We start from the raw sequence: 27,391 nt of genomic DNA on the forward strand, positions 1-27,391 counted from the left end.
CTAGCAATTGGTTCATCATAATTGGATCTCTTAAAAAGATTAGCAAGGGGATGAGGATCCATATCAATAGATTTTTAGCAAGCAAAGATGCAAGCACATAGAAGGCACATGGCAACACAAGAAGCAAGCGAAAAAGAGGCGAATGGAAAAAGAGGGCGAATAAAACGGCAAAGGTGAAGTGAGGGAGAGGAAAACGAGAGGCAAATGGCAAATAATGTAATGCGAGGGATAAGAGTTTGTGATGGGTGCTTGGTATGTTGACTTTTGCGTAGACTCCCAGCAACGGCGCCAGAAATCCTTCTTGCTACCTCTTGAGCACTGCGTTGGTTTTCCCTTGAAGAGGAAAGGGTGATGCAGTAAAGCAGCGTAAGTATTTCCCTTAGTTTTTGAGAACCAAGGTATCAATCGAGTAGGAGGCCACGCACGAGTCCCTCGCACCTACACAAACAAATAAAATCCTCGCAACCAACGCAATAAAGGGGTTGTCAATCCCTTCACGGTCACTTACGAAAGTTAGATCTGATAGATATGATAAGATAATATTTTTGGTATTTTTATGATAAAGATGCAAAGTAAAATAAAAGGCAATAAAAATAGCTAAGTGTTGGAAGATTAATATGATGGAGAATAGACCCGGGGCCATAGGTTTCACTAGTGGCTTCTCTCGAGAGCATAAGTATTATGGTGGGTAAACAAATTACTGTTGAGCAATTGAGAGAATTGAGCATAGTTATGAGAATATCTAGGTATGATCATGTATATAGGCATCACGTCCGCGAAAAGTAGACCAACTCTTGCCTGCATCTACTACTATTACTCCATACATCGACCGCTATCCAGGATGCATCTAGAGTATTAAGTTCAAAAGAACTGAGTAACGCTTTAAGTAAGATGACATGATGTGGAGGGATAAACTCATGCAATATGATATAAACCCCATCTTGTTATCCTCGATGGCAACAATACAATACGTGCCTTGCTGCCCCTACTGTCACTGGGAAAGGACACCACAAGATTGAACCCAAAGCTAACCACTTCTCCCATTGCAAGAAAGATCAATCTAGTAGGCCAAACCAAACTGATAATTCGAAGAGACTTGCAAAGATAACCAATCATACATAAAAGAATTCAGAGAAGATTCAAATATTTTTCATAGATAAACTTGATCATAAACCCACAATTCATTGGTCTCAACAAACACACCGCAAAAGAATATTACATCGAATAGATCTCCACGAGAATCATGGAGAACTTTGTATTGAGATCCAAAGAGAGAGAAGAAGCCATCTAGCTAATAACTATGGACCCGAAGGTCTGAGGTAAACTACTCACACATCATCGGAGAGGCTATGGTGTTGATGTAGAAGCCCTCCGTGATCGATGCCCCCTCCGGCGGAGCTCCGGAAAAGGCCCCAAGATGGGATCTCACGGATACAGAAGGTTGCGGCGGTGGAATTAGGTTTTTGGCTCCGTATCTGGTAGTTCGGGGGTACGTAGGTATATATAGGAGGAAGAAGTACGTCGGTGGAGCAACGTGGGCCCCACGAGGGTGGAGGGCGCGCCCAGGGGGTAGGCGCACCCCCTACCTCGTGCCTTGTTGGTTGCTTCCTTGACGTAGGGTCCAAGTCCTCTGGATCACGTTCGTTCCAAAAATCACTTTCCCGAAGGTTTCATTCCGTTTGGACTCCGTTTGATATTCTTTTTCTCCGAAACTCTGAAATAGGCAAAAAACAGCAATTCTGGACTGGGCCTCCAGTTAATAGGTTAGTCCCAAAAATAATATAAAAGTGTATAATAAAGCCCATTAATGTCCCAAAACAGAATATAATATAGCATGGAACAATAAAAATTATAGATACGTTGGAGACGTATCAAGGCCGCCCTCTTCTTCCTTCCCCCATCAGGGGGAGGGTTGTTCTCCTCCTCCTCCTCCTCCTCCTCATCGTTGTCATCTTCGGCGGCGGAGGAGCGGGTCTTGTCTTCAGACGTCGCATCCGAAGCACTCTTGCTACGGGGGCCACTCCGTCCCCCCTTGGCCTTCCCCTTGGCCTTCTTCGCCGGCGCTGTATAGGGCGCCGGCACCAGCATCTTCGCTAAACGCGGAATGACTGGTTCTTCAGTTAGCGGAGCCGGACACTGGATCCGCTTGACCCTCTCCATCCATTCCTGAAGAGGCAATGATAGTAAAAGTTCAGACATCCTCCTTGAAGCAAATAAGTAGAGGACGCGATAGAAACTCACCTCGCTGGCAGGATGGTTAGTGTCGTGCCCACGATCTGAATCCGTGGCTGGCGGTATCTCGTCGCCCTTGAAGAGCAACTTCCAGGCATCTTCGTGAGTCGTTCCGAAGAGCCTCTCTAGGGTTTGGTGCCTCCTCGGATTAAACTCCCAAAGGGGGCGTTTTCGGCTTTGGCAAGGGAGGATCCGACGAACCAGCATCACTTGGATTACATCGACAAGTTTGACATTCTTGTCCACCATGCTTTGAACGCGCATCTGCAGCGCTATCAACTCGTCTGGCGTACACCAGTTCGGGCTCTTCTCGACCCAGGAGGTGAGTCGCATGGGTGCGCCAGAGCTGAATTCGGCAGTCGTGGCCCAGTTTGTGCCGCGGGGTTCTGTGATGTAGAACCATTGTTTTTGCCATTCCTTGATAGTCTCCACGAAAGTGCCTTTTGGCCAGGAGACATTGGCCAGCTTACTCAGCATGGCTCCTCCGCACTCCACGTGCTGGCCGTCCACTACCTTCGGCTTCATGTTGAAGACTTTGAGCCACAGCCCGAAGTGGGGCTGGATGCGGAGGAAGGCCTCACACACGACAATGAATGCCGAGATGTTGAGGAAAGAGTTCTGGGATAGATCATGGAAGTCTATCCCGTAATAATACATTAGCCCGCGGACGAAAGGGTGGAGTGGAAACCCTAGCCCGCGGAGGAAATGAGGGATGAATACCACCCTCTCGTTGGGCTTCGGCATGGGGACGACTTGCCCTTGGGCTGGAAGACGGTGGGCGATTTCCTTCGCCAAATACCCGGCCGCCCGAAGCTCGGCAATGTCTTTCTCCTTGACGGAGGAGACCATCCATTTGCCTTGACCTCCGGATCCGGACATGGTCGGATGCTTTTCGGAGATGGAGAAAGATGAGGACTTGGGCGCTGGAGCTCAAGGATGGAAGGGCAGAGGAAGGGGAAGGCATGAGTAGATAAGGGTGGATTCTTATCCCCTTATAAAGGGTCGCGAATATCAAGCGCCTCCTCACCCGCCTTAAAACTCGCCTATTCCCAAGGGCTGTGTAAACAGCACGGTTGGGTTACCCACGCCTGTATTGATGAGAATCCCGCAATAAGGGGACACGATCTCTGCTTTGACAAGACGTGCCAATGGCAATCGCGTCTCGAAACGTGGAGTGGCAGACGAAAAATGGTTCGAAACTATGACCGGACAGATGTGATGTCATGTTACAAAAAAGTTGTCAGCGGATTGGACTTGTGTAAAATTATCTTCTCTCTGCGGTTCTGTACGGTGTGTGTGTTACAGGTCCAGACACGTCAATACGTCCCAAGACAATCCTGGAGTTCGGGAAGGGGAACCCGCCTTGCAATGCCGAAGACAAATATGCGCGCCGGACTCCTCGTCATTGAAGCCAGGTTTAGGGGCTACTGAGGGAGTCCTGGACTAAGGGGTCCTCGGGCGTCCGGCCTATTAGCCATGGGCCGGACTGATGGGCTGCGAGGATATGAAGACCGAAGACTGCACCCGTGTCCGGATGGGACTCTCCTTGGCGTGGAAGGCAAGCTTGGCGGCCGAATATGTAGATTCCTTTCTTTGTAACCGACCTTGTGTAACCCTAGATCCTCCCGGTGTCTATATAAACTGGAGGACTTAGTCCGGAAAGGGGATACTCATTACCATAGTCATACAGGCTAGACTTCTAGGGTTTAGCCATTACGATCTCGTGGTAGATCAACTCTTGTAATACTCATATTCATCAAGATCAATCAAGCAGGAAGTAGGGTATTACCTCCATAGAGAGGGCCCGAACCTGGGTAAACATCGTGTCCCCTGTCTCCTGTTACCATCGACCTTAGACGCATAGTTCAGGACCCCCTACCCGAGATCCGCCGGTTTTGACACCGACAATATACTCTTTGTTGTTTTGACCACCGTATCACAAGTTTTCCCTCTGTTCTTGTTTCTGGCTATTTTTCTGACAGATCTAGAGCGCCATGTCGCCGCCAAGCTCGTCCAAGGACTAGTTCTATGAGAAGGTCATTAACCCTTACCTTGTGGAGGTGATGAAGAACCCTCAATCCATGGAGCTTCGTGAGGGGGTGCTCCACATCCGGGACATCCAAGGCCCAAAGAAGGAGGGAAGCGAGAAGGCCAAGATTGAAGCAGTGGAGTAGGCGATCTTCAAGTGCCAAGGGATGGTGGAGCGCGGACTTAGTGCCAACCACTCCATGCTCATGAAATTCATCCGTGAGCACAAGTTGGACATCAAGGATATTGGGAAGGCCATCTTCAAGCTTCATGACTGAATTGAGCATCTCCAAGCACAAATATACGATCTACAAAATCAAAATTGTGAGTATGAGTCCAGATTCAAGAAGATGAGTTTAGCTACAGATTCCAGGATTTCGGAGATGCGTTCATCCTTCTATGACAGGGATCCTATACCTTGGAAGACGGAGGACAAGCCTACTACCTCATCACCATCATCTCCGAAGAAAGACGCTTGAGTACACGGGTATGGGCACCACCCTTGGCTTGTCCCAAGCTTGGGGGAGGTGCCCCGGTATCATATTACCATCACTTTTACCATCGTTATCTATCATAGTTTGATCCTTAGTTATTTCATGATTTAGAAGAATAAAACTTCAGTATGATTTAGTTTTGTCTTGTTTCGTGATATATCTATCTATGCAATCGAGTGTGAGAGTCATATAATAAAGAGTAGCTTGAGTTTGTTGCTTTACCTTCTTTAATTTTGGCAATGAAAAGAATAAAAAGTCATATACTAATCCCATGGGGAGTGATGACTTCACAACATAGTTGATAAAATTTGTTGAAAGTTAATAGACATAGCATTGGTCATTGATGCAATTCATGGAAAGTAATAAAGAAAGAGAGGCCTGGCAGATAAATATACTATCTTGCACTTCTTTTATGATTCTGAGCCCCCATCAAATATTCTATGGTTGATCAAATAGTTGACATTGGACAAGGAAGACACTGTAATGAGTTAAGTTTGCTTATATTCACATAGAAGCTATATTGTCATGGATCCTCTAAATGTGGTGCTTGCTTATAATCGTTTGCTAGCCAAAAGTCGTACTAAGTAGAGATACTACTATGCATACAAAAACCCTTGAACCCAGTTTCTTGTCATGAGAGTCCACCATATCTACCTATGGATTGAATAAGATCCTTCAAGTAAGTTGTCATCGGTGCATAAAACAATAAAAATTGCTCCTAAATATGTATGATCTTTTATTGAAAGGGAAAATAAGCTTTATACGAACTTGTAATGGTAAAGAAATAAAAGCGACATACTGCATAAAAAAGGTTGCTATCACAAGGGTCAATATAAATTGACGTTCCTTTCCATTAAGAGCTTGCACATTCAAAAATAAAAAGCACATCACAACGTCTCCTTCCCTCTGTGAAGGGCCTATCATTTAATTTTTAGTATTTACTTTTATGCAAGAGTCAATAATGTTCATCCCTATTCCATTCTTGTTTATTCTTAGTTTGGCAAGCATCATGTGGTAGGGAAAGATCCAGACATATATATCTAGTTGGATGTAGGTAATCATGAGCTATTACTGTTGATATTATCCTCAAGGTAAATAAGTTGGGAGGTGAAAACTCTAAACCCCCATCTTCCTATGTGTTTGACTAAAACTTTTGCTCCATAAATATGCCGTGAGTGTCAGCAGTCATGGAAGACTAAATGATAGTAGAGTATGTGAACTTGATAAACAAAGCTCTTACATAGACTCTTTCTGATAATATGATAAATTGCAATTATTTCAATGACAGAATCATAGTTTGCTAGTTCCCAATGAAGTTTATGGTTCATACTTTAGCATGTGAATGAATTGTTACTTTAGCATGAGAAGTTTTATGATGTTATATTTCTGTTATGATAATGATCATGATGCTTTCATGTCCGTATTTTGTTTTATCGACACCTCTCTCTCTAACCATGTGGTCATGATTATCGAGTTCAGCTTTCGCTTGAGGACAAGCGAGGTCTAAGTTTGGGGGAGTTGATATGTCCATTTTGTATCATGTTTTTCCTACTATTATTTATTATGTCTTGGGTCATTATTTCACTTTATGATGCTATAATAATGCCTTTTCTCTCTTATTTTTCAAGTTTCACATGAAGAGGGAGATTGCCGGCAGCTGGAATTCTGGACCTTAAAAAGCTATAATATATATATATACATACATATATATTCTCCACAACTCCAAATGACCTGAAAATTTATGGAGAATTATTTTGGAATATATAAAAAATATTGGCAGAAGAAATACCACAAGGGGGGCCACCAAGGAGTGATGAGCTCAGGGGGCGCGCCCTGTGACCTCATGGGCCCCCAAGCAGGCCTACGGTGCCCATCTTCAACTATATGAGTCTATTTCCCTAGAAAAATAAAGAGAAGACTTTCGGGATGAAGCGTCGCCGTCTCGGGGTGGAACCTGGGCAGGAGCACTTTTGCTCTCGGGCCCTCCGGGAGGGGGAAATCGAAGCCATCGACATCACCAACGATCCTCTCATCACGGGAGGACCAATCTTCATCAACATCTTCACCAGCACCATCTCCTCTCAAACCCTTGTTTATCTCTTGTATTCAATCTTTGTCCCAAAACCTCAGATTGGTACATGTGGGTTGCTAGTAGTAGTAGTGTTGATTATGTCTTGTATTTGATGCAAGTTGGTCTATTTGGTGGAAGATTAAATGTTTAGTTCCTCAAGCATATTCAACGCACCCCTAATCTTGAACATGAAAATGATTTGTGAGTAGTTACTTTTTTCTTGAGGACATGGGAGAAGTCTTGTTATAAGTAATTGCTACTTCTTGATCTTGCGTTGGTTTTTCCCTTGAAGATGAAAGGGTGATGCAACAAAGTAGAGATAAATATTTCCCTCAGTTAAGAACCAAGCTATCAATCTAATAGGAGGAACACACAAGTCTCCAATGAAAGAACCTGCACAAACAAACAAATACTTGCACCCAACGCGATAAAGGGGCTGTCAATCCCTTCACGGTTACTTGCGATGATGAGATCTGATAGAGAGAGGTATAAAAGATATAAGTGCAAAATAAAGTAAAGGTAAATAAATTGCAGCAAGGTATTTTTGGGTTTTTGGTTTTATAGATCTGAAAATAAATATGATAAGAATAGACCCGGGGGCCATAGTTTTCACTAGAGGCTTCTCTCTTGAAAGAACGCATACGATGGGTAAAAAAATTATTGTTTAGCAATTGATAGAAAAGCGAATAATTATGACGATATCTAAGGCAATGATCATGAATATAGGCATCACGTCCGTGACAAGTAGACCGACTCCTGCCTGCATCTACTACTATTATTCCACACATCGACCGCTATCCAGCATGCATCTAGTGTACTAAGTTAACAAGAACGGAGTAACACCTTAAACAACATGACATGATGTAGAGGGATAGATCCAATCAATATGAATAAACCCTAGCCGTTTTACCCTTAATGGCAACAATACAAATACGTGTCATGTCCCCTTCTATCACTGGGATTGAGCACCGCAAGATTGAACCCATTACAAAGCACCTCTCCAATTGCAAGAAAACTCAATCTAGTTGGCCAAACCAAATCAATAGATCAGAGCGAAATACAAAGCTATCTTAATCATGCATAAAAGAGTTCAGAGAAGACTTAAATAATATTCACATATAATCTGATCATGAACCCACAATATCAATAAACGCACCACAAAAGAAGATTATATTGAATAGATCTCCAAGAACATCGAGGAGAACATTCTATTGGAGATCAAAGAGAGAGAGAGAGAAGAAGCCATCTAGCTACTAGCTATGGACCGGCAGGTCTATGATAATCTACTCACACATCATCGGAAGGCAGCAAGGTTGATATAGAGGCCCTCCATGATCATATCCCCCTCCAGCAGAGTACCAGAACAGGTCTCCAGATGGGATCTCATGAGGACAGAAACTTGTGGCGAGTATTCTTTGGTGTGACCCTAGTATACGGGGAATATTTGGGTTCTTATGGAGCTGAGATTAGGGTTAGAGGTGCCACGATGGGCCCACAAGCTCAGAGGGCACGTCCCCCATAGGGCACGCCTGGTGAGCTTGTGGCCCATCCATGGCTATTCTAGCCTCCTCCTGAAGCTTCCTAGGTGTCTTCTGGTCCAAGAAAAATCGTCAAAAAGTTTCGTTCCATTTTGACTCCATCTGGTATTGATTTTTTTGTAAAATACAAAAACAAGGGAAAACAACAACCAGCACTAGGTTAATAGGTTAGTCCAAAAAATGATATAAAATAGCATAATAATGCATATAAAACATCCAAGATGGATAATATAATAGCATGGAAACATAAAAAATTATAAATACATTGGAGACGTATCAAGCATCCCCAAGCTTAATTCCTGCTCGTTCTTGAGTAGGTAAATGATAAAAACAACACTTTTGATGTGGAATGCTACCTAACATGTTTATCATGTAATCTTTCTTTATGTGGTATGAATATTCAGATCCATAAGATTCAAAAAAAGTTTAATATTGACATAAAAACAATAATACTTCAAGCATACTAAAAAGTAATCATGTCTTCTCAAAATATCAAGGCTAAAGAAAGTCATCCCTACAAAATCATATAATCTTGTCATGCTCTATCTTCATCACCCAAAGTATTTATCATGCACAACCCTGATGACAAGCCAAGCAATTGGTTCATACTTTTAACATTCTTAAGCTTTTTCAACTTTCACGCAATACATGAGCGTGAGCCATGGATATAGCACTATAGGTGGAATAGAATATGATGGTGGAGGTTGTGTGCAGAAGACAAAAAAGGAGAAAGTCTCACATCAACAAGGCTAATTAATGGGCTATAGAGATGCCCATCAGTTGATATCAATGCAAGGAGTAGGGATTGCCAATCAACGGATGCACTAGAGCTATAAGTGTATATATGAAAGCTCAAAAGAAAACTAAGTGGGTGTGCATCCAACTTGCTTGCTCATGAAGACCTAGGGAATTTTGAGGAAGCCCATCATTGGAATATACAAGCCAAGTTATATAATGAAAATTCCCACTAGTAATATATGAAAGTGAAAAAGTAGGAGACTCTCTATCATGATGAAACTGGTGCTACTTGGAAGCACAAGTGTGGAAAAAGGATAGTAACAGTGTCCCTTCTCTCTTTTTCTCTCAATTTTTTCTTTTTCTTTTTCTTTTCTTTTTGGACTCTTTGGCCTTTTTTCTTTTCTTATTTTGGTCTCTTTGGCCTCTCTTTTATTTATTTTAAGTCCAGAGTCTCATCCTAACTTGTGAGGGAATCATAGTCTCCATCATCTTTCCTCACATGGGACAATGCTCTAATAATGATCATCATCACACTTTTATTTCTTACAAACACAATGATGGCGTGTGTCATAATAAAACAAAATGGTGGAAGTTGCATGGCAATATATCTCGGAATGGCTATGGAAATGCCATAATAGGTAGGTATGGTGGCTGTTCTGAGGAAGATGTAAGGTGGCTTATGTGTGAAAGAGCGTATCATATCTCGGGATTTGGATGCACCGGCAAAGTTTGCACCAACTCTCAAGGTGAGAAAGGGCAATGCACGGTACCGAAGAGGCTAGCAATGGTGGAAGGGTGAGAGTGCGTATAATCCATGGACTCAACATTAGTCATAAAGAACTCACATACTCATTGCAAAATTTTATTAGCCCTTGAAACAAAGTACTAATACACATGCTCCTAGGGGGATATATTGGTAGGAAAAGACCATCGCTCGTCCCTGACCGCCACTCATAAGGAAGACAATAAAAAATAAATCATACTCCAACTTCATCGCATAACGAGAGACCATACGTGCATGCTTCGGGAATCACAAACCTTAACACAAATATTCTTACTAATCCACAATTACTCACTAGCATGACTCTAATATTACCATCTTTATATCTCAAAATAAATGCAAAGAATCAAACTTCTCATATATTCAATGATCTTCATCAAAGTTTTTATTCTATCCCTCTTGAATACCCATCATATTAGGACTAAATTCATAACCCAAGCAAATTGCCATATATTTATAAGACTATGAAAAAATATAAGTGAATCATGAGAGTTCATCAATTTCTTCAAAACAAAACCACCGCCGTGCTCTAAAAAGATATAAGTGAAGCACTAGAGCAACTACCTAGCTCAAAAGATATACGTGAAGCATGTAGAGTATTCTAATAAATTCATGATTAATGTGTGTCCCTCTGAAAAGGTGTGTACATCAAGGGTGATTGTGACAAAATAAAAATCAAAGACTCATATAATACAAGACGCTCCAAGCAAAACACATTTTATATGGTGAATAAAAATATAGCCTCAAGTAATTTACCGATGGATCATAGACAAAAGAGGGGATGCCATCTGGCGCATCCCCAAGATTAGATGCTTGGTTGTCCTTGAATATTACCTTGGGGTGCCTCAGGCATCCCCAATTTTAGGCTCTTGCCACTCCTTATTCCATAGTCCATCGAAACTTCACCCAAAACTTGAAAACTTCACAACACAAAACTTAACAAAAACTTGTGAGATCCGTTAGTGAAACAAAGCAAATAATTACTTTTAGGTACTGTTCTAAACTCATTCCAATTTTATATTTGTGTTATATCTAATGTATTCTAACTTATCCATGGCTCATACACCCCTATACTACCCATAGATTCATCAAAATAAGCAAACAACACAACGAAAATAGAATCTGTCAAAAACAGAACAATCTGTTGTAATATGGACTTTAGCCAAACTTATGTAACTCCAAACATTCTGAAAAATTAGGATAACGTAGGAAATATGTATATCAATGTTGTGTAAAAAAATTAGATCAAGAACCCGTTTCTGTGAATTTACAAAATTGCATAACTGAGCGCAAGTGTTTATGTTTTTCAGCAAAATCAAATCAACTGTCACCCAAATCATCCCAAAGGTCTTATTGGCACAAAAACTAACTAAAATAGTAAAAAAAATCATAAAAGAATTATAATTGCATATTTATTAAAAAACATAAGCAAAAACATAAAAATAAAATTGGGTTGCCTCCCAACAAGCGCTATTGTTTTACGCCCCTAGCTAGGCATAATGCATAGATCTAGGTATTTTCATCTTTGGTGTTCAATCCACGAGTGGTCCTCATAATAGATTCATATAGAAACTCAATTTTGTTTCTTGCAAAGTGTTCCATGCCCTTCCTTAATGGAAATTCAAATATAATGTTTACTACTTTCATATCAATAATTACACCAATTGTTCTAAGGAAATGTCTGCCAAGAATAATAGGGCAAGACAGACTGCAATCTATATCAAGAAAAATAAAATCTACGGGCACATAATTCCTATTTGCAATAATAAGAACATCATTAATCCTTCCTGATACTATTCCAATGTATCTATAATTTTTGATTGTTCCATGCTATTATATTATCAATCTTGGATGTTTTATATGCATTAATATGCTATTTTATATAATTTTTTGGATTAACCTATTAACCTAGTGCCTAGTGTGAGTTGTTTTTTCCTTGATTTTGTCTTTTATAGAAAATCAATACCAAACGGAGTCCAAATGGAATGAAACTTTTTGAGGATTTTTCTTGGACCAGAAGACAACCACGAAGCTTCGGAAGGAGGCCAGAGGAGCCACGAGAGGGCCACAAGCCCTAGAGGCATGCCCTGGGTGGGGGGGGGCGTCCCCTAGGCTTGTGGGCCCCTCGGACTCCCCTAACCCTAATTTCATCTCTATAAATACCCAAATATTCTCCGTATACCAAAGGGCACACCAAAAATACTTTTCTGCCGCCGCAAGCTTCAGTTATCGTGAGATCCCATCTTGGGGCCTTTTTCGGCGCTCTGCCAGACAGGATTCGATCATGGAGGGCCTCTCCACCAACCTTGCTGTCCTTCCGATGATGTGTGAGTAGTTTACCACGGACCTAAGGATCCTTAGCTAGTAGCTAGATGGCTTCTTCTCTCTCTTTGATCTTCAATACAATGTTCTCCTCGATGTTCTTGGAGATCTATTCAATGTAATCTTCTTTTGCGATGTGTTTGTTGAGATCCTATCTATTGTGGATTTATGATCAGATTATCTATGAATATTGTTTGAGTCTTCTCTGAACTCTTTTATGCATGATTAAGATAGCTTTGTTTTTCTCTCCGATCTATTGAATTGGTTTGGCCAACTAGATTGATTTTTCTTGCAATGGGAGAGGTGCTTTGTGATGGGTTCAATCTTGCAGTGTCCTCACCCAGTGACATAAGGGGTAGCGAGGCACGTATTGTACTGTTGCCATTAAGGATAAAAAGATGGGGGTTTTACCATATTGATTGGATCTATCCCTCTATGTCATGTCATATGCCTAAGGCGTTACTCCATTCTTGTCAACTTAATACACTAGATGAATGCTGGATAGCGATCGATGTGTGTAGTAATGGTAGTAGATGCAGGCAGGAGTCGGTCTACTTGTCATGGATGTGATGCCTATATTCATGATCGTTGCCTTAGATATCATCATAACTATGCGCTTTTCTATCAATTGCTCAACAGTAATTTGTTTACCCACCGTATGCTTTCTTCGAGAGAGAAGCCTCAAGTGAAACCTATGGCCCCCGGGTTTATTCTTATCATATTATTTTCAGATCTATAAAACAAAAAACCCAAAAATTCCTTGCTGCAATTTATTTACTTTTGCACTTCTATTTATCTTTTATACCTATCTCTATCAGATCTCATCCTTGCAAGTAACCGTGAAGGAATTGACAACCCCTTTATCATGTTGGTGCAAGTATTTGTTTGTTTTTGCAGTTGCTATCATTGGAGACTTGTGTGTTCCTCCTACTGGATTGATACCTTGTTTCTTAACTAAGGGAAATACTTATCTCTACTTTGCTGCATCACCATTTCCTCTTCAAGGGAAAAACCAACGCAAGCTCAAGAAGTACCACGAAGAATTTCTGGCGCCGTTGCCAGAGAGGTTCTACATCAAGCCTACCAATTACCTATCATAATCTCTCATCTCTTGCATTACATTATTCGCCATTTGCCTCTCGTTTTCCTCTCCCCCACTTCTAAAACGTTTCCAGAAAAACACAAAAATATTTGCCTTCTTTCCGTTCGACTTTTCGTTTACTTTTTGTTTGCTTGTGTGCTAGATTGCTTGGTTTGTCACGATGTCTCAAGAAAATAACAAGTTGTGTGACTTTTACAACACTAATAGTAATGATTTTATTAGTACTCCCATTGCTCCCGCCACTAGTGCGGAATCTAATGAAATTAATGCCGCTTTGTTGAATCTTGTTTTGAAAGAACAATTTTCTGGTAGTCCTAATGAAGATGCTACATCCCATCTAAACACCCTCGTTGAATTGTGTGATATGCAAAAGAAAAAAGATGTGGATAATGATATTGTTGAATTGAAGCTATTTCCGTTCTCACTACGAGATCGTGCTAAAACTTGGTTTTCATCCTTGCCTAAAAATAGTATTGATTGATGGAATAAGTGTAAGGATGCTTTTATTTCCAGGTATTTTCCTCCCGCTAAGATCATCTCCCTTAGGAATGATATAATGAATTTTAAGCAATTTGGTCATGAACATGTTGCACAATCTTGGGAGAGGACGAAATTAATGATAAGAAATTGTCCTACTCATGGTTTAAGTTTATGGATGATCATACAATTTTTTTATGCCGGATTGAATTTTGCATCTAGAAATCTTCTAGATTCCATAGCGGGAGGTACTTTTATGGAAATCACATTAGGAGAAGCTACTAAACTCCTAGATAATATTATGGCAAATTACTCTCAATGGCATACCAAATGATCTTCTACTAGTAAAAAAGTGCATGCTATTGAAGAAATTAACACTTTGAGTGGAAAGATGGATGAACTTATGAAATTGATTGTTAGCAAGAGTGATCATATTGATCCCAATGATATGAATTTTTTTTACTTTGATTGAGAATAATAATGAATCTATGGATGTGAATTTTGTTGGTAGGAACAATTTTGGTAATAACGCGTATAGAGGCAATTTTAATCCTAGGCCATTTCCTAGTAATTCCTCTAATAATTATGGTAATTCCTACAACAATTCTTATGGAAATTATAATAGATACCCCCTGATCTTGAGAACAATATTAAAGATTTCATTAATTCTCAAAAGATTTTCAATGCTACGGTAGAAGAAAAAATGCTCAAGATTGATGGTTTGGCTAGAAACGTGGATAGAATTTCTCATGAGATTGATTATTTTAAGATTAGATGTATGCCACCCAAGCTTGATATTAATTATTCTCTAAAATATATTAAAATTTCTATCAATGAAAATAGGGAGAGAACCGCTAGGATGCGTGCTAAGAGAGAATGGCTAGAAAAAGTATGTTCTTCTAGTTTTTGTGGAAATAATGATGAAATCTTAAAGTGATTGGTGTGAATACTATTGAATCTTTGTTTGCTAATATAAAACTTGATAAATAAGGGACCGGAGATGAATCAACTTTAGCTAGAAGGCGTCCCAATAATTTGGAGGTGGAAGATCTTAATGAAAAAAATGATAAAAGTGGGATTGGCGAGGTCAAAACTTTAAGTAGTGATGAACCCACTCTTTTGGATTTCAAGGACTTTAATTATGATAATTGTTCCTTGATTGATTGTATTTCCTTGCTGCAATCCATTCTTAATTCACCTCATGCTTATAATCATGACAAGGCTTTTACTAAACATATCGCTGATGCAATGATGAAATCGTTTGAAGAAAAACTTGAGTTGGAAGTTTCAATCCCTAGAAAGCTTTATGATGAATGGGAACCTACTATTAAAATTAAGATTAAATATTATGAGTTTAATGCTCTGTGTGATTTTGGTGCTAGTGTTTCAACTATTCCAAAAACTTTATGTGATGTGCTAGGTTTCCATAAACTTGATGATTGTTCTTTGAATTTGCATCTAGCGGATTCCACTATTAAGAAACCTATGGGAAGAATTAATGATGTTCTTATTGTTGCTAATAGGAATTATGTGCCCGTAGATTTTAGTGTGCTTGATATAGATTGCAATCCTTCATGCCCTATTATTCTTGGTGGACCTTTCCTTAGAACGATTGGTGCAATTATTGATATGAAAGAAGGAAACATTAGATTTCAATTTCCGTTAGGAAGGGCATGGAACACTTTCAAGAAATAAAATTAAGTTACCATATGAATCTATTATGGGGGCTACTTATGGATTAAATACCAAAGATGACAATACCTAGATCTATGCAATATGCCTAGCTGCTAGGGGCGTTAAACAATAGCACTTGTTAGGAGGCAACCCAACTTTATTTTTTGTTTTTGTTTTGCTTCTATTCTTGCATAAATATGAAATATTAATTCTATAATAACTGTGTTTTAGTGTTTTAATTAGTGTTTGAGCCAAGTAAGACCTTTAGGATGATTTGGGTGATAGTTGATTTGATTTTGCTGAGAAACAGAAATTTTTGCGTCCAGTAGCAGAATTATTGAAATTCACTGGAGCGTGATAAAATTCTCAATTTCTAACACAAGATGGATATAGAAATTGCCTACGTTGTCCTAACTTTTCACAATTTTTGGAGTTACACGAGTTTGGCCAAAGTCCAGATTACTACAGACTGTTCTGTTTTTGACAGATTCTGTTTTCATTGTGTCGTTTGCTTATTTTATGAAACTATGGGTAGTATCGGGGGGGGGGGGTATGGACCATTGAGAAGTTACAATACAGTACATATAATACAAATATAAAATTGGAATGAGTTTACAATAGTATCTAAAAGTGGCTACTTGCTTTGTTTCACTAACGGATATCACGAGTTTTCTGTTGAGTTTTGTGTTGTGAAGTTTTCAAGTTTTGAGCGAAGTTTTGATGGACTATGGAATAAGGAGTGGAAAGAGCCTAAGATTGGGGATGCACAAGGCACCCCAAGGAAATATTCAAGGATAACCAAGCATCTTAGCCTTGGGGATGCCCCAGTTGTCATTCCCTTTTTTGTCTTCAATCCATTGGTAAAATTACTTGAGGCTATATTTTATTCACCACAAGATATGTGTTTTGCTGGGAGCGTCTTGTATTATATGAGTATTTTATTTTTAGTTTTCCACAATCAACCTTGCTTCACTTATATATGTGTCCGGTGGCGGCGGAGGGCGAAATTTTAGGGTTTGGACGCAAATTTCGGATGGGGAGGTGTTTATATAGGCATAGGGAGCTAGGAGAGTCCAAATGAGGTGCGGTTTTCGCCAACACGATCATGATCGAACGACCGAGAGCATGGAGGTGACTTAGATGGGTTATTGGGCTGTTTGGAGGGAGGTTTTGCTGCAACACACAAAAGGACTTTGCGGTTACCCGGTTAACCGTTGGAGCGTCAAACGACCTCCAAATGGAACGAAACTTGACAGGTGGTCTACCGGTGGTATACCAAGGCCACTTGGCAAACCTCGGTCCATTCCAAGAACGTTTAACACCCGCTCACGAAAAGAAACAAGAGGGGTGCGCCGGTGCATGTGGGAGTGCCGGATTGCAAAACGGACAACGGGGAAAATGCTCGGACGCATGAGACGAATACGTATGCAAATGAGATGCACATGATGACATGATATGAGATGCATAACATGACCAAAATGCAAAACGGAAGACAAAACCCGACCACGAAGGGAATATCATAACACATAGCCGAAAATGGCAAGAGTTGGAGTTACAAACATGGAAAGTTACATCCGGGGTGTTACACCTTCCCCCCTCTATCTACAGCGGTCCACTCTCCCGCAACCCGCTGTACCCTCTACTTGAACATGGTGCTTTATGCTTCATATTATTATCCAATGATGTGTTGCCATCCTATGATGTCTGAGTAGATTTTCGTTGTCCTATCGGTAATTGGTGAATTGCTATGATTGATTTAATTTGCTTGTGGTTATGTTGCTTTCCTTTGGTGCCCATCATATGAGCGTGCGCATGGATCATACCATAGGGTTAGTTGTATGTTGATAGGACTATGTATTGGAGGGCAAGAGTGATAGAAGCTTCAACCTAGCATAGAAATTGATGCATACGGGTTTGAAGGGGGACCGATATAACTTAATGCTATGGTTGGGTTTTACCTTAATGAACGTTAGTAGTTGCGGACGGTTGCTAATAGTTCCAATCATAAGTGCATAGAATTCCAAGTCAGGGATGACATGCTAGCAGTGGCCTCTCCCACATAAAACTTGCTATCGGTCTAGTAAAGTAGTCAATTGCTTAGTGACGATTTCACAACTCCTACCACCACTTTTCCACACTCTCTATATTTACTTTATTGTGTCTTTATCTAAACGGCCCCTAGTTTTTATTTACGTGCTCTTTATTATCTTGCAAACCTATCCAAAAACACCTACAAAGTACTTCTAGTTTCATACTTGTTTTAGGTAAAGAACATTAAGCGTGCGTAGAGTTGTATCGGTGGTCGATAGAACTTGAGGGAATATTTGTTCTACCTTTAGCTCCTCGTTGGGTTCGACACTCTTACTTATCGAAAGAGGCTACAATTGATCCCCTATACTTGTGGGTTATCAAGACCTTTTTCTGGCACCGTTGCCGGGGAGCAATAGCGTGGGGTGAATATTCTCGTGTGTGCTTGTTTGCTTTATTACTAAGTAGATTTTATTTGCTGTTCTAAGTTGTTTTCTATCTTTAGTTGTGGGTAGGAAACGCAAAATACCAAAAGATTAGTTGTACCTACTACACCAATGGTTGAAGAACCACTCAAAATCTATCACACTCCTAAAGCTTTTTACTTGGATCATCTTCGATCCCTTTGTGCTCGTGCTGAAACCCCAACTAGCTTAGTTGAGGGCAAATCTTTAGATGAGCATGCTTGTTGTGTGCGACACCGCTTATCTAAAAAAAGGGAACTTTTACTGGATCAAATTCATCATTTGCAGTGCTATGCTTGGAATTTATGTGAAATATATGATGTTACTTGTTGTTCTGAAAACCCTAAGAAACACCTTCCCTAACAATGTGAGTTTAGCGACAATGGAATCGTATCTTCGTATGCTAAGGGTGTTTATAATTACTATGATGTTCAACAAATTAAAGAATTTGTTGCTTTTAAGGGTGCTTATGAAATTGCTTCTTTGATTGAAAATTATGATGCTACTCTTTACAAATCTGAAAATTTTGCCATACTTAAATATTGTTATGATAATTATGCTTCTAATTCCTATGTTAAACCATATATTGAGGACTCCTCCGCTGTCCAAGAAGAGATTAATATTTTGCAGGAGTCTATGGAAGAAGGAATTGATGAAACTGTGAGCTCATTGGATGAAAAAGATGATGAGGAGAGCGAAGAACAAAAGGAGGAAGAGCGGATTAGCTACCCGTGCCCACCTTATAATGAGAGTAACTCTTCAACTCATACATTGTTTAATTTCCCTTCGTGCTTACCGAAGGATGAATGCTATGATGATTGTTATGATCCCGTTGATTCTTTTGAAATATCCCTTTTTGATGATGCTTGCTATGTTTGTGGCCAAGATGCCAATATGAATTATGCTTATGGATATGAACTTGCTATAGTTCCTTATGTTAAACATGAAATTGTTGCTATTGCACCCACGCATGATAGTCCTATTATCTTTTTGAATTCTCCCGGCTACACTATATCGGAGAAGTTTGCACTTATTAAGGATTATATTGATGGGTTGCCTTTTACCATTGCACATGATGATTTTGATGAATATAATATGCATGTGCTTGCTACTCCTACTTGCAATTATTATGAGAGAGGAACTATATCTCCACCTCTCTATGTTTCCAACACGATAAAATTGCAAGAAACTGTTTATACTATGCATTGGCCTTTACTTTGTGTGCATGATTGTTCTTTTATGACAAGCCGATGCATAGGAAGAGAGTTAGACTTTGTTGTTGCATGATATATGTTACTTTGTGCTCACTACTAAATTACAAATCATTGTTAATTAAAATTGGCTTTGATATACCTTGGGATCCGGGTGGATTCATTACTTGAGCACTATATGCATAGCTTAATGGCTTTAAAGAAAGCGCTGCCAGGGAGACAAACCGGAAGTTTTAGAGAGTCATTTATTTCTTTTGAGTGATTTTATAAAGTTTAAAAACAAAAAAAATAAAGATGGGAACCCAAAACTTTTTCAAAAAGGAAAGTGAAAGTGAGAGAGACAAGCATGGTTGAAGTGGGGGAGCTCCTTGAACTTTGTTCATGCTCACGGAAACTTTGTGAATCTTGATTACAGAAAATTTTCAACAAAAATAATTATCCCCTTGTACAATTCCATTTTATTATAAAAATAATGTGCCAAGGTTTGCCTTTAGGATGGTTACAATGCTTGTTGGTTTGTGCGGTGCAGGACAGAAACTTTGGCTGTAGTGCGCGATTTTTCATTTTTTACTGGAACGTCAAATAGTTCTGAAACTTTTTGCACTGTCTTTCTATACAAAGTTTTTATTTTTCCTAATTTTGGTAGAATTTTTGGAGTACCATAGGTATGGTGAATGTTCAGATTATTACAGACTGTTCTGTTTTAGACAGATTCTGGTTTTGATGCATAGTTTGCTTGTTTTGATGAAACTATCAATTTCTATCAGTGGATTAAGCCATGGAAAAGTTATATTACAGAAGCTATAATGAAAAAACAAAATATGAATTGGTTTTCAACAGTACTTAGAGTAGTGATTTGCTTTATTATACTAATCGATCTTACCGAGTTTTCTGTTGAAGTTTTGTGTGGATGAAGTGATCGATGATCGAGAAGGTCTCGACGTGAGGAGAAGAAGGAGAGGCAAGAGCTCAAGCTTGGGGATGACCAAGGCACCCCAAGTAAATATTCAAGGAGACTCAAGTGTCTAAGCTTGGGGATGCCCTGGAAGGCATCCCCTCTTTCTTCAACAAGTATCGGTATGTTTTCGGATTCGTTTCGTTCATGCGATATGCGCAAATCTTGGAGCGTCTTTTGCATTTAGTTTTCATTTTTATCTTATGAACCATGCTGGTATGAGGTAGTACTTGGTTGATTTATAGAATGCTCATTGCACTTCACTTAAATCTTTTGAGTATGGCTTTATATAATGCTTCATGTGCTTCGCTTATATCATTTGAAGTTTGGATTGCCTGTTTCTCTTCGCATAGAAAACCGCCATTTGTAGAATGCTATTTTTCTTCACTTATATTTGTTAGAGCATGGGCATATCTTTTGTATAAAGAATTAAACTCTTTTGCTTCACTTATATCTGTTTAGAGAGATGACAGGAATTGGTCATTCACATGGTTAGTCATAAAATCCTACATAAAACTTGTAGATCACTGAATATGATATGTTTGATTCCTTGCAATAGTTTTGCGATATAAAGGTAGTGATGTTAGAGTCGTGCTAGTTGAGTAATTGTGAAATTGAGAAATACTTGTGTTGAGGTTTGCAAGTCCCGTAGCATGCACATATGGTGAACCGTTATGTAACGAAGTTGGAGCATGAGGTGTTCTTTGATTGCTTTCCTTATGAGTGGCGGTCGGGGACGAGCGATGGTCTTTTCCTACCAATCTATCCCCCTAGGGGCATGCGTAGTAGTACTTTGCTTCGAGGGCTAATAAACTTTTGCAATAAGTATATGAGTTCTTTATGACTAATGTGAGTCCATGGATTATACGCACTCTCACCCTTCCATCATTGCTAGCCTCTTCGGTACCGTGCATTGCCCTTTCTCACCTCGAGAGTTGGTGCAAACTTTGCCGGTACATCCAAACCCCGTGATACGATACGCTCTATCACACATAAGCCTCATATATCTTCCTCAAAACAGCCACCATACCTACCTATCATGGCATTTCCATAGCCATTCCGAGATATATTGCCATGCAACTTCCATCATCATCATATACATGACTTGAGCATTTATTGTCATATTGCTTTGCATGATCGTAAGATAGCTAGCATGATGTTTTCATGGCTTGTCCATTTTTTGATGTCATTACTACGCTAGATCATTGCACATCCCGGTACAGCGCCGGAGGCATTCATATAGAGTCATATCTTTGTTCTAGTATCGATTTGTAATATTGAGTTGTAAGTAAATAAAAGTGTGATGACCATCATTATTAGAACATTGTCCCATGTGAGGTTATCAAAATAAAAGAGGCCAACGAAGCCCAAATAAAAAAAGAGGCCAAAGAAGCCCACCAAAAAAAGAGAAAAAAAAGAGAAAACAAAAAAATGAGAGAAAAAGAGAGAAGGGGCAATGTTACTATCCTTTTACCACACTTGTGCTTCAAATTAGCACCATGTTCTCCATATAGAGAGTCTCTTGAGTTATCACTTTCATATACTTGTGGGAATTTTCATTACAGAACTTGGCTTGTATATTCCGATGATGGGCTTCCTCAAATGCCCGAGGTCTTCATGAGCAAGCAAGTTGGATGCACATCCACTTAGTTTCAGTTTGAGCTTTCATATACTTATAGCTCTAGTGCATCCGTTGCATGGCAATCCCTACTCCTCACATTGACATCAATTGATGGGCATCTCCATAGCCCATTGATTAACCGCGTCGATGTGAGACTTTCTCCTTTTTTGTCTTCTCCACACAACCTCCATCATCATATGCTATTCCACCCATAGTGCTATGTCCATGGCTTGCGCTCATGTATTGCGTAAGGGTTGAAAAGGCTGAAGCGCGTTAAAAAGTATGAACCAATTGCTCGGCTTGTCATCGGGGTTGTGCATGATTTGAATGCTTTGTGTGGTGAAGATGGAGCATAGCCAGACTATATGATTTTGTAGGGATGAGCTTTCTTTGGCTATGTTATTTTGATAAGACATAATTGCTTGGTTAGTATGCTTGAAGTATTATTGTCTTAATGTCAAATGATAGACTATTGCTTTGAATCAATCGTGTCTTATTATTCATGCCATGATTAGATTACGTGATCAAGATTATGCTAGGTAGCATTCCACATCAAAAACTATCTTTTTATCATTTACCTACACGAGGATGAGCAGGGATTAAGCTTGGGGATGCTGATACGTCTCCGTCGTATCTATAATTTTTGATTGTTCCATGCCAATATTATACAACTTTCATATATTTTTGGCAACTTTTTATACTATTTTTGGGACTAACATATTGATCCAGTGCCCAGTGCCAGTTCCTGTTTGTTGCATGTTTTATGTTTCGCAGAAACCCCATATCAAACGGAATCCAAACGGAATAGAAACGGATGGAGAATATTTTTGGAATATTTGGGAAATATGGGAGGAAGAATCAACGCGAGACGGTGCCCGAGGTGGCCACGAGGCAGGGGGCGCGCCCCTGACCCTCGTGGGCCCCTCATAAGGCGGTTGCTGCTCTTCTTTGGCCGCAAGAAAGCTAATTTTTGGAAAAAAATTTGGGGAAGGTTTCAATCCAATCGGAGTTACGGATCTCTGGATATATAAGAAACAACGAAAGGGCAGAATACTAGAGCGCAGAAACAGAGAGAGATAGAGAGACCGATCCAATCTCGGAGGGGATCTCGCCCCTCCCATGCCATGGAGGCCAAGGACCAGAGGGGAAACCCTTCTCCCATCTAGGGAGGAGGTCAAGGAAGAAGAAGAAGGGGGCCCCACTCCCCCTCTCTTCCGGTGGCGCCGGAACGCTGCCGTGGCCACCATCATCATCACCGCGATCTTCACCAACATCTCCATCACCTTCCCCCTCTAACTACAGCGGTCCACTCTCCCGCAACCCGCTGTACCCTCTACTTGAACATGGTGCTTTATGCTTCATATTATTATCCAATGATGTGTTGCCATCCTATGATGTCTGAGTAGATTTTCGTTGTCCTATCGGTAATTGGTGAATTGCTATGATTGATTTAATTTGCTTGTGGTTATGTTGCTGTCCTTTGGTGCCCATCATATGAGCGCGAGCGTGGATCATACCATAGAGTTAGTTGTATGTTGATAGGACTATGTATTGGAGGGCAAGAGTGACAGAAGCTTCAACCTAGCATAGAAATTGATGCATACGGGATTGAAGGGGGACCAATATAACTTAATGCTATAGTTGGGTTTTACCTTCACGAATGTTAGTAGTTGCGGACGCTTGCTAATAGTTCCAATCATAAGTGCATAGAATTCCATGTCAGGGATGACATGCTAGCAATGGCCTCTCTCACATAAAACTTGCTATCGGTCTAGTAAAGTAGTCAATTGCTTAGGGACGATTTCGCAAGTCCTACCACCACTTTTCCACACTCTCTATATGTACTTTATTGTGTCTTTATATAAACATCCCCTAGTTTTTATTTACGTGCTCTTTATTATCTTGCAAACCTATCCAAAAACACCTACAAAGTACTTCTAGTTTCATACTTGTTTTAGGTAAAGCGAACGTTAAGCGTGCGTAGAGTTTTATCGGTGGTCGACAGAACTTGAGGGAATATTTGTTCTACCTTTAGCTCCTCGTTGGGTTCGACACTCTTACTTATCGAAAGAGGCTACAATTGATCCCCTATACTTGTGGGTTATCATGAACCAAAAAGGACGGGAAGGAATAGAGAGATGCATACTCGACCTCTATGCTAAGGGCTAGTCGCCGCCAAGCACTATCAACCCTAACACGGAGAGAGACAACCTTGCATGCATGCTAAAACTTAGGGAGCCAACGCTTCATTTATTTATGCTCAGGGTTTGCGCCTGGCTTTGTACAAAGGGTTACATGCCTTGCCGGCAAGGCTTGCACAAAAGGTGGTTTGCCGGGGAGCCCGGCAACCGCGCCTTATGGGTAAAACTTACGAAGATGTTCGATGTTCCAGGAGTTGCTCACTGGAATACCATCTTCGGTCACCAGGCAAACTGCGTCGGGCCTGGTGACTCGTATTACCCGATAAGGGCCTTTTGGCGTCAACTTGTTGGAATTCTTGTCCGACTGAATGTGCCGAAGAACAAGGTCGCCTTCCTCAAAGCTTCGGGCATGAACCTTGCGGCTATGGTAGCGGCGCAAGGCTTGCTGGTAGCGTGCTGCTCGCACAGCCGCTCGAAGACGATCTTCCTCAAGGAGCGTTGCGTCATCTTGCCGCAACTGCTCTTGCTCAAGCTCATCATAAGCGAGCACTCGAGGTGACCCGTACGTGAGTTCCGTGGGGAGAACTGCTTCTGCCCCGTAAACCAGGGAGAAAGGTGTCTGGCCGGTGGCTCGATTTGGTGTCATTCTGATTGACCAAAGAACCACTGGCAATTCATCAATCCAGCGCCGTCCGCACTTGTGTAGCCTGTCAAAAGTTCTTGTCCGGAGGCCGCAATACTTCAGCATTCACCCTCTCAGCCTGGCTGTTGCTTCGTGGGTGTGCAACAGAAGCAAAACAGACCTTGCTACCGAGGTCCTGGATGTATTGCATGAAGGTGCGGCTCGTGAACTGCGTGCCGTTGTCGGTGATGACTCTATTTGGCACACCAAAACGACAGACTAGGCCCTTGAAGAATTTGACGGCCGACTGTGCTGTCACCTTTCTCACTGCCTCCACCTCCGGCCACTTTGTGAACTTGTCGATTGCGACGTACAAGTACTCAAAGCCCCCGACAGCACGGGGAAAGGGGCCCAGTATGTCGAGCCCCCAGACCGAGAATGGCCAGGAAAGAGGGATTGTCTGGAGAGCTTGAGCTGGTTGACGAAGCTTCTTTGAATGGAACTGGCACGCTTCACACTTGGTTACTAAGGCTGTTGCATCCTGGAGGGCAGTGGGCCAGAAGAAACCTTGCCGGAATGCCTTGCCAGCAAGGGCCCTTGACCCTATGTGGGAGCCACATATGCCTCCGTGGATCTCTGCCAACAGCTCCAGTGCTTCCTCCCGGGGAATGCACTTCAATTTCACACCGTTCGGCCTTTTTCTGTACAGAACGTCATCGACAAACTGATACATGGCAGATTGACGGGCTACTTTCTCCGCCTCTTCCTGCTCCTCGGGAAGTTCCTCTGTTTGGAGGAATCAGACGGCATGCTGTGCCCATGCCGAAGCCTGAGGCTCGACGACAAGGGCTAAAGGCGTTTCCTGTGCCATGGGAGCGGCTGTCTCTATGGCCAGGGCTTGATGCCCTGCCGGAGTCTGTTGCCCCATGGCAGGCTCAGTGTCCACGGCAACATCTTTGCCGGCGGCTCCTGGGAGCTCGGCGGGAAAGTACTTGCCGGGGCCTGATTTCCTCCGCTTGTTCTGCCCTGTCGATGGTTCAACGGATGGTTGAGTTAATCGAAGCACAAAAGTACCTGGTTCCATAGGCAATTTGAAGGCAGCGCGTTTCGACAAGTAGTCGGCGATGCCGTTCTCCACTCGGGGAACATGCTCCGCTTGTATACCGTCAAAACGCTCTTCCAGCTTCCTCACTTCATCTATGTAGGCCTCCATCAATGGGCTTTGATAATCTTTGTTAACTTTCTTGACGACAAGCTGTGAATCACCCCTGACGATGATCTTCTTGATTCCGAGGTCTGCCGCGATCCTGAGACCGGCAAGCAACCCCTCATATTTAGCAGTGTTGTTTGTTGACATCTCCCTGGGAAAGTGCATCTGGACTACATACTTGAGGTGCTCTCCGGTGGGTTCTATGAGCAGCACACCAACACCGGCGCCATGCAGCAAGAAAGCCCCGTCAAAGTACATAATCCAGTCGCGACTTGTTTCCTTGCCGGGGAGAGCGGTCTCCTGAATCTCTTCGTCGGGTGTTGAGGTCCATTCCGCAATGAACTCTGCCAAGACCTTACTCTGAATTGTTGAGGTGCTTTCAAACTTCAAACCAAAGCTCGACAGTTCCAAAGCCCATTTTACAATCCTCCCGATTGCGTCTGGGTTATGCAATATCCTTTGCAATGGGAAGCGGGTGACGACGGTGATTTCGTGTGCTTGGAAGTAATGATGCAGCTTCCTCGAGGCCATAAGGAGGCCGAAGAGCAATTTCTGCACACCGGAGTACCTTGACCTGCCCCCCTGCAAGAGGGAGCTGACAAAGTAAACCGGGTGCTGCATCATCTTCTTCTTCTGCACTATTGCATTTGGTTGCGTCGCTTCTGCTTCGCGAGCGTCAGACTCTGCCAGGGGCCTTGCCTTACTGGCACCAGGCCCTGCCGGGGGGAGCTCTGGTTTGCCATCCGCCATCCCTGCCATTGCCACTGCCTCTTCGTCGACCTCCCTCTGTGCCACTAGCCCGGGGCTGACCACTTGGTTCGTTGCCGCTAGATATAGCAGCAACAGTTCTTGTGGTTTAGTCGCAACCAGTATTGGCGTAGAGGAGAGGTACTTCTTCAAATCCTGCAGGGTTGCCTCGGCCTCTAGGGTCCATTCCATTGTGCTCGCCTTTTTCAAGATTTTGAAAAAGGGAAGGGCACGTTCAGCAGACTTGGAGATGAATCTGCTCATGGCGGCAACACAGCCAGTGAGCCGACGTACATCCTTGATCCGCCTAGGTGCCTCGATCTGCTCAATGGCCTTGATCTTGTCTAGATTCGCCTCGATCCCACGCTGTGACACAAAGAACCTGAGAAGTTTGCCAAACAAAACGCCGAAGACACACTTCTCAGGGTTCAACTTGAGGTTGATCTTGTACAAATTTGCAAACGTCTCTTCTAAATCTTGTACGAGTGTTGCCCTGTCCTTGGTTTTGACCACTATGTCATCCATATAAGCTTCCATATTTCTATGTAGCTGGGGCTGAAAACCAATTTGGACTGCTCTTGCAAATGTTGAGCTAGCACTCTTCAACCTGAAAGGCATTTGTAAAAAACAATACGTACCACATGGGGTGATGAATGCTGTCTTCTCTTCATCTTCTCTCGTCATGAAGATCTGGTGGTATCCTGAGTAGGCGTCAAGGAACGATAACAAGTCGCACCCGGCCGTGGAGTCAACAATCTGGTCAATGTGCGGCAACGGGAAAGGGTCCTTCGGACAAGCCTTATTGATATCTGTGTAATCAATACACAGCCTCCACTTCCCATTTGCCTCGCACACCACTACCGGATTGGCCAACCACGTTGGATGAAGTACTCCCCTCACCAAGCCTGCCGCTTCCAACTTCCTGATTTCCTCTG

This window comes from Triticum aestivum, chromosome 3D (assembly GCF_018294505.1).
Source record: "Triticum aestivum cultivar Chinese Spring chromosome 3D, IWGSC CS RefSeq v2.1, whole genome shotgun sequence".
NCBI lineage: Eukaryota > Viridiplantae > Streptophyta > Magnoliopsida > Poales > Poaceae > Triticum > Triticum aestivum.